Genomic DNA, 8,282 nt, shown 5'->3' on the forward strand with positions numbered 1-8,282 from the left:
AACCGAGTACATTTCTGCAAACTACAAAACGGAGCCATGATAGCTCCAAATAAAGAGTGTATATAATGTGAAAGGTATACCAATGGCCAAATATATGGCCATTGGCATGAAAAATAGTTTCAAAATTACAAAAAATAACTTTTTTTGGCCGATTTCGGCCGTTTACGTGTAGGGCAGTGGCGTGCAAACAGGATTGACCCGAAAATAAAAATAAAGCCTTGAAAAAAACGTTTTAGGCAAGATCACAATTTTGCCATCATAGTGAATGGCAGGCAGAAGACAACAAGGCCACTGAATAGTGGGGGAAGGCTCAGTGTTAGACTTGTAACTAGGCATCAGCAGTCATTTCTATGCAAATGAGGGGAATGATACTGAATCACAGATTTCCCCTCATTGCTAGCCAGCACCCAACTGTGTAGGTGCAGGAAAACCCTGGTGCAAGACTAAGAGTTAGCTGACATCATAGAGGGGTGTGTCAGGCATACTGTAAGCTTATTGGAGCTCTGTGGCTCGGGTTTGCCCTTATCTTAGGCGAGCTAAGGAAGGGTGTGTGTCTGAAACTGACTAACAGTACTTACATTGCCTAAACGTGTGTGGGCTCCGTGCACCGGGTTTAAAAAAAAAAAAAATTAAATAAACCAGGAAACAGCAGCTCCATTCACATCTGAGCACTGGGTTTGCATGGCACACCTCAGGGCTTAAACAGGAAGGCAAAGGGAAGGGAAAATAGCAGTAGAAAGGTAATCAAGGAAAACTAGCATAGCTGGCAGGTGAAATGTGTCAGAACCAGGAAATTACTCAGGCAGCAGCCCCGCCCAGCACACTACTATAAACTATGCAAACAACTTTCCCTCTGGTTTTTCCCACAAACTCTACACCGCCGGTGTACACAAATGGGGAAATTTTACAAAATGATAGGGACTGCTTTCTCTCTCATAAATCAACATGTGGAAGAGGCTGAGGGTGGTAAGGATGACAATGCTGATGACCAACTGACAGTGAGGAGAAGGAGAAGAGTGTATAGACCCAGGGTATCCTACCAGGGGTACATGAGCTGGAAATAGTGGAGCGCTATAGGGTGGACAAGGACCTCCTACAGCAAATTGTTGAGCTGTGCAGGCCACACCTCACACACAGAACCAACAGAAAGGAACCCATCTCAGTGGATACCAAGGTGTGTGTAGACTTAAGAATACTAGCTACAGGTACCTTCCAAAGGCCAACTGGGGATATCATGGGGTTCTCACAGGCATCAACATCCATGTTACTCCACCATTTTCTGGATACCATGTCAGCACATGCCGGTGAGCAAATATATTTCCTCAACACCCATGAGGCGTTGGCTAGCAATATGTATCTCTTCCACCAAATAGCAGAATACCCTGAGGTAGTGTGTGCTATAGAGTGCATGCACATACACATCAAAGCAGCATCCAGTGAGCAGGGTAGAGTCTACATAAACCACAAGGGTTCCCCTTCATCAACTGCCAGGTTGTGTGCGATGCCCAGGGCATTATAATGAATGTGTGCGTTGGCAGCCCTGGAAGCTATCACGACTCCCACATCTGGCATATGACACAGCTGTACAAGAAATTTGCCAGTGGGGACATCCCATTTGGCCACCTACTGAGGGATGCTGGTTATGTGCTGGAGCCGTGCCTGATGACACCCATCAGAAATGCACACACACTTGAACAAGAACTCCATAATGAGGCACATGCATTGACCAGAATCATAATAAAGCACGTGTTTGGGATGCTCAAGTCACGGTTCCAGTGCCTGGACATATCCAGTAGAGCCTTGCAGGACTCACCAGCTACATGTACCCAAATCGTTACTGTATGTGCTATGCTACACAATATGATCCTGTGGAAACAGCTGCAGCAGGAACAGTATGGGGCAGGGCCACACAGCCCCCCACCATTGCCAAGGCCAGCAGATGCACAGAGTGACTCAGAGGAGGAACAACCTGAGCCTGCCCCTGTAGGCAGAAGGAGACAGCCCAGTATGCCCAGGCCTTGGCAAAGAGGCAATGGATAGCACATACACTGACATGGTAGGAACCCAGGAAATGACACCTCTCTTTGACTTGCACATACAGTAAAAGGGATGCCAAACATGACACTACCTGTGTTTAACCATGTATAGGGAGTGTACTATGTGCATCTGACATAGTCAACCCTCCAGCACCATCCTCAATACTGGCACAGCCACAAGGTAAGCCACTCTCAATATCAATTGCTGAATGGAGTAGTATGTTCTGCTACTTGTATCTATGGTATGGATGTGAGCATGCAAGGGAATTGGGTGGCTGAATGGGATGACAGAAGATAGTAGGCACCTGTATGGGCAGCATGAAATCCATAACAAATACTGGTGTAAATATAGTAGGCAGTACTAGACTAGGTGACAAAACCTACTGCAGGACATGTGGTGGGCCAAATGTGTGTCCATAGGACACACACATCCATGTCAGTGAGGCTCACATACCCAACAACAGTCTCAGCCAGCAGGACAGGTGTAGACAAACACAAAGAAAGGTTGTGCTAAGACCTCAGAGTAATTGCAATGGAGAACAACCCCCCCTTCCAGACCTACACAGACAGACTACAACAGGTCAGGCAGTGGGATGTTAGTTCTGAAGAGTAAGAAGTCTGAAACTGAAATGTAGGTCAATAAAACCTAAGAACTGTACTACACTGATATGCCTCTAGTCTGCATGATAGGTCAGACTACAGAATGAAATGGAAGCCAACAGAGTACCTGAAATACCAGTACAGTCATAGCAAATGTTTACAGTTGTCAGGTGTGCCCCCCCCCAACAACCCTATGTAGAAATGTAGTAACATGTATGTATGGGTATAATAACAGAGGAGTACAGATTACCTGAGCTGGCCAAAGTAGCAGGATAGATTGTTGCACGTGTACAATATGCAGGGCTCTGTGTGTTAGGTTGTTATGTGTTGTATATTGTGTGAAAGTGGTCAGCATGTAGGCATGGAGGATTGTGTTCCAGTGGCCAATGGCCAGTACTGTTTATGACAGGGCCAAGTTCTCACAACTGCAGTGCCAAACACAATCCATCCCAGCAAGACACATTCCAGCAGTAATCCATACTAATTGCTCAGATGTAATATCTGTCACTATCTTAAAGATGGACATGGCAGGAATGTGGGCCCAGCCATACAAACAGTACACAGGTGGAAGTACCCTAGACAGAGAATGTATAAAATGTTACTGTCAAATGGACACACCTTTGGTTTTGTACATACAAGTTAGCAGCACATTAGTTGGCTGTGTAGTATGGAATACTGATGTAGTCTGGCCAAACACTGACAGACCACAAAAGCATAGGTATGAAGTACTGAGAAACTGGTGATGTCCCCACACAAGCCAGCATAAGTGGAATGCCCCATGAGTATCCATGAGTCAGCTGCAAGTAGCTTCCATAGTACACATGCACTCAGCTCACCCCTAGCATCAGCCACAGGTACCTCACACGTCATATCCCTGCTGTTGGGAATGAGTACAATATGACCCCCCACCTCTGTATGGGAATATCCACAGAATGCAGCATGCTGAAGAGGTGTCCCATGCAGGTGTGTCCCTAGCTGTAAGCAGCACCATTCCAGCATCCACACCAATGGATTAATAAGGACAGAAACTATTGCCATTAACATCTTGCACACCTACCGGTTACCCCAGGGAAATACAGTGGCTTGCAGCCTGGGACTGTAGGGGGGACTCAATGCACTGGCCTGCTACAGATGGCCTGCATCACTACAAAATGCCCTACAGTCCTCTGTCAAAGGCCTGTGTCTCACCTGTACTGCCAATGTATGTTATCTCATGGACTCCCAAATAACGACATAACACAGTCCACAGAACACAAATGCAAGGCCATGTTAAAAAATCCCAGTAGCATGTCCACCATGTCCTACTTCATGAACTGTGGACCAACCCCTAAATACTGCTGGGATGAAGTGATAACTATAGAGATACTTATCAGATAGTGTTTGCATAATGTTCGGAAGAGGATAGAACAATGGGGGTGGGATTAGAAGCATAGATGCCATGTAGTGTGTGAAGTCTGAAACTCAGATGTGTGCACATACTATCCCTGCCTGCAAACACAGGAATGGGTGGCTACAAACCTGCTCGTAAACTACAATGTGAAGGGGTAATGACCAGAAATATGAGCCCTGCCTCTGGGTAACCTGTGTGAATCTGTACAGCTGTGAGGTTTGGCCATAGCAGGATATGGCCATTCTGTCACGTCGATAGATGTACAAGCATGGGATCCTCAGCCAACACAGTACCAAGGTGCTGAATCATTTACACAGACCCATCAGCAAATGTCTGCAGCTCCCCCTCCAGAATGGCAGGAGTGTGCAAAAATATGTAGGCTGCAGACCACAATACTGGACACAGCTTCATTCATCTTGTATTCCCCAGGAAATTACTGCAAGCAAATATGTATACCTGTCAGTAGTTGATGACATAAAACATCACAGTGTAAAACAGTAAATACGTCTGCATATCTCTGCTAACACCAAAACCATGTAGCAGAAGCAGCACAGACACAATTAGTTACAGTATCCCAATATCCTTTGCCCATTGTGACCCGTATTGTCAACTTATCTACAGATATCCAGCTGAAACAGGTTGCTAGCTGTAGGTGTAGAACACAAATGCCTGCAATGGAGTACAACCTACCTGAAATGGATTCACACATTCAATACAGAAGGTCATACTGGGCATGCTCCCACACGTAGAGAAAGAAAGCCCATGTCTGACAACAAAATACTGAATAAGCATGCTCCCACACTTAATGAAGCCCAAGTCTGGCAATGACAGTGGACTTTACATATCTGTCAGTTGCAGATGTCTGTGCATACACTCCACATTACACACCAGTCATGCTTTGCACATACATCAGATATGAATACACACATATATCCAAGGACAACACACTATAATAGGTCAAACATACACATACATAGATGTGGGGAAGAGAGTGACAGACAGTGACAAAGAGCTTCTCATCATAATGCCTGTCCCACCCAGCACACATCCAAATGACCAATACCACATGATGTGCAAATGTCTATCACTGAAGACATTTGCTTCTGGTAGCTCTCAGCACTATAATATCTGTGGTGCTTGTGATAACCATGTAATATGACAGTACAAGCCATTATTCATCTAGCAGCGGTAAACACGGTCCTGTCAAATGCAAACTTCTGTGTGACTGAGTGTTTGTGTGCTTCCAGACAAATGGCTTATGGCCCATTCCCACACACTGTACTCCCCATTGCCCTACTTTAGCTAGCTTGCTGCTGTCATTCACCTTGAAATACACCTTTGGAGAAGGGCTAGCCCTATAATCTCCATGGCGCGTGCTATACTGTGTAATGCTGTAGTGTGATGTGCTAGTTGGGTAGGTGTACTCATCCCAGATATGGCAACTGTGAAACTGTGTGTGTGTAGGGATCAATGCTTTTGAGACCAGTCACAGTCACTACACTTTCCATTGCCCTACTTTGCAAGCCTGCTGATGTCATTCAACTTGAAATACACATTTGGAGAAGGGCTAGCCCTATAAGCTCTGTGGTGCATGCTATAACTACATAATGCTGTAGTGTGATGTACTAGTTTTATAGGTGTTTTCATCCCAGACATGGCAACTGTGAAACTCTTTGTGCATGTTTGTGTGTGTAGTGGTCAATGCTTTTGAGGCCAGTCACAGTCACTACACTTTCCATTGCCCTACTTTTCCAAGCCCGCTGATGTCATTCACCTTGAAATACACCTTTGGAGAAGTGGTAGCCCTATAAGCTCTGTGGCGTGTGCTATAACTACATAATGCTATAGTGTGATGAGCTAGATAGGTAGGAGTTCTAATCCCAGACATGGCAACTGTGAAACTCTGTGTGTGTTTGTTTGTGTGTTTTCAGGATCAATGCTTTTGAGGCCAGTCATAACACTTTCCATTGCTCTACTTTGGCAAGCCTGCTGATGTCATTCACCCTGAAATACATGTTTGGAGGAGGGATAGCCCTGTAAGCTCTGCGGCTTGTGCGAAAAATGTGATATGCTGTAGTAGCAATACATAGCTAGGTAGGGGTTTGAGTCTCAATACTGTCAAGTGTGTGATTGCGTGTGTGTGTTTGTCATCTGTATATTATGCGGAGGTAGCTGTAATCATGTAATAACAGGACTCATTGTGGGGTGGGTTTTGCAAATTTCTTATATTGAGGACCTACTATATGTCACAATGTCCACCTTACAAGCACAACAGATGACAAACATCAGAGAGGCTGGTTTAGACAATCCATACCCCTACATTTGACATTATGGATTTGTGAACAATATAGGCAACCCTTGTATTACCCAGAGAACACTATCCACTTGTGTCTCATACACAAACACACTTGGTTAGGCAACAACCACTATATTGGTTGTTGTTCTTCTTCTTTTGGCTTTTCCCGGTTAGGGGTTGCCACAGCAGAACTCCAGTCTGCTAATGATTGGCAGTAAATTTTTACAGTGCCGAGGTGCAAGCCCAACACCCAAACTTTAACGAAGGCATGCCCATTCACGTATGTCTTTTGAATGCCACTCAACCACGGGGAGGACATGCAGACTCCACACAGAAGGCGCTCCAGCCGAGAAATGAACAGGAGAACCTCTTGCTGTGAGGCAAAAAAGCTACCGCTGCACCACGTGGCTTCTACAACCTCTTTATTGGTAGTTCCCTGCATATTGTCCACAGATAGTAACCACGGTATGATTGCAGTAGACTTCAGAGGACAAGGCACCCTGTTCCATCCCTACAATAGGCAAATAATTGCTTACAGTGGTCCTTTGCTATGTTCCCCACTGGACACCTGCAGCAACTGTAAAATCTGCAAATGTAAACCACAAAGGAAATACCATGCCTTATACACATGCCCTGTATTGACAGATGCTACTAACACTAGTGAATACCTGTATCATGCTGTCAATGTAGGTGAAGGCACAACCTTAGTTCCATAGCCAGTCCTCACCACATGAGGTCAGGAATGCCACATCAGATGATAACAATCTGTCCACACAACATGCCCCAGACAACTCCGGTACACTTCCACATGTCACAGAACATGCATGTGGGACATGTGCACAACCCAGACACTGTCCATGTTATGGAATATAGAACACATACATGGCAAGCATTGTACAGCATTGGCCACCCACAATAGTAACCCAGATGAGTGAATGGTGAATGCAATACCCACATGTGTGGGCCAATCCAGGGACTACACCCCTGAGCCACACTGCAGACCATTGTCATGCAGCCTGATGCCAAGGTATACTCTTTGCCTAGCCTTGTACAGCCTTCTGGCACAGTCAACTACTACACACCTTTGAAGCAATGAACCCATGCATGTCAGTACTGGCAAATCTGTGTCTGTATGTGTGTGTGTGTGTGTGTGTGTGTGTGTGTGTGTGTGTGTGTGTGTGTGTGTGTGTGTGTGTGTGTGTGTGTGTGTGTGTGTGTGTGTGTGTGTGTGTGTGTGTGGAGATTAATGATTTGGAAGCCATTCACACTCACTACACCTCCCATTGCCCTACTGTAGCATGCCTTCTGATGTTAGTCACTTTGACATACCCTTTGCCCATATATCAGCCTGATAACCTCTGTGGCACATGTGATACCTGCGTAATACTGTAGTGTAGCAAACTAGTTAGATAGGAATTCTAATCCTGACCTTGCCAACTGTGATAATGTGTGAGAGTTCCTGAGAGAGTGTGGTTGTGTCTTCCTTGACACCTGCTTTTGTGGACAGTCACATGTACTACACTTTTACCCCTCCTTTATCACTGTTGCTGATGTCACTCACCTTCAAAGATACCTTTGGACAGTTCTCTAACATGTATGTTCTGTGGCGTATGCAGTAACTGCATACAAATATAATACCAATACATAATCAGGCAGGGGTTTGAAACCCATTACTGGTAAGTATGTGACACAAACATGCGTAGCTCTTACTCTTTTATTCCCTTCCTTTCTTACTTTGTCTCTGTCTGTCTCTCTCACTCCCTCTCTGGTGGATGTGGAAAAGTACACCTGCTTTGCTTAGTTAGCAGCTTGTGTTTTATTAGTGATGCTCATGATCAGCTGATGGCCTGTGCATGAATTTCAGCCCCCCACTAGCCAATTGCATGTGGAACAGCTGTGGTATCGTTCCCATAACCAATTGCATGGAAACACACTCCTATAACTACGAACATCATGTGGG

This window comes from Protopterus annectens, chromosome 1.part1 (genome assembly GCF_019279795.1).
Source record: "Protopterus annectens isolate FY-2018-M chromosome 1.part1, PAN1.0, whole genome shotgun sequence".
NCBI lineage: Eukaryota > Metazoa > Chordata > Ceratodontiformes > Protopteridae > Protopterus > Protopterus annectens.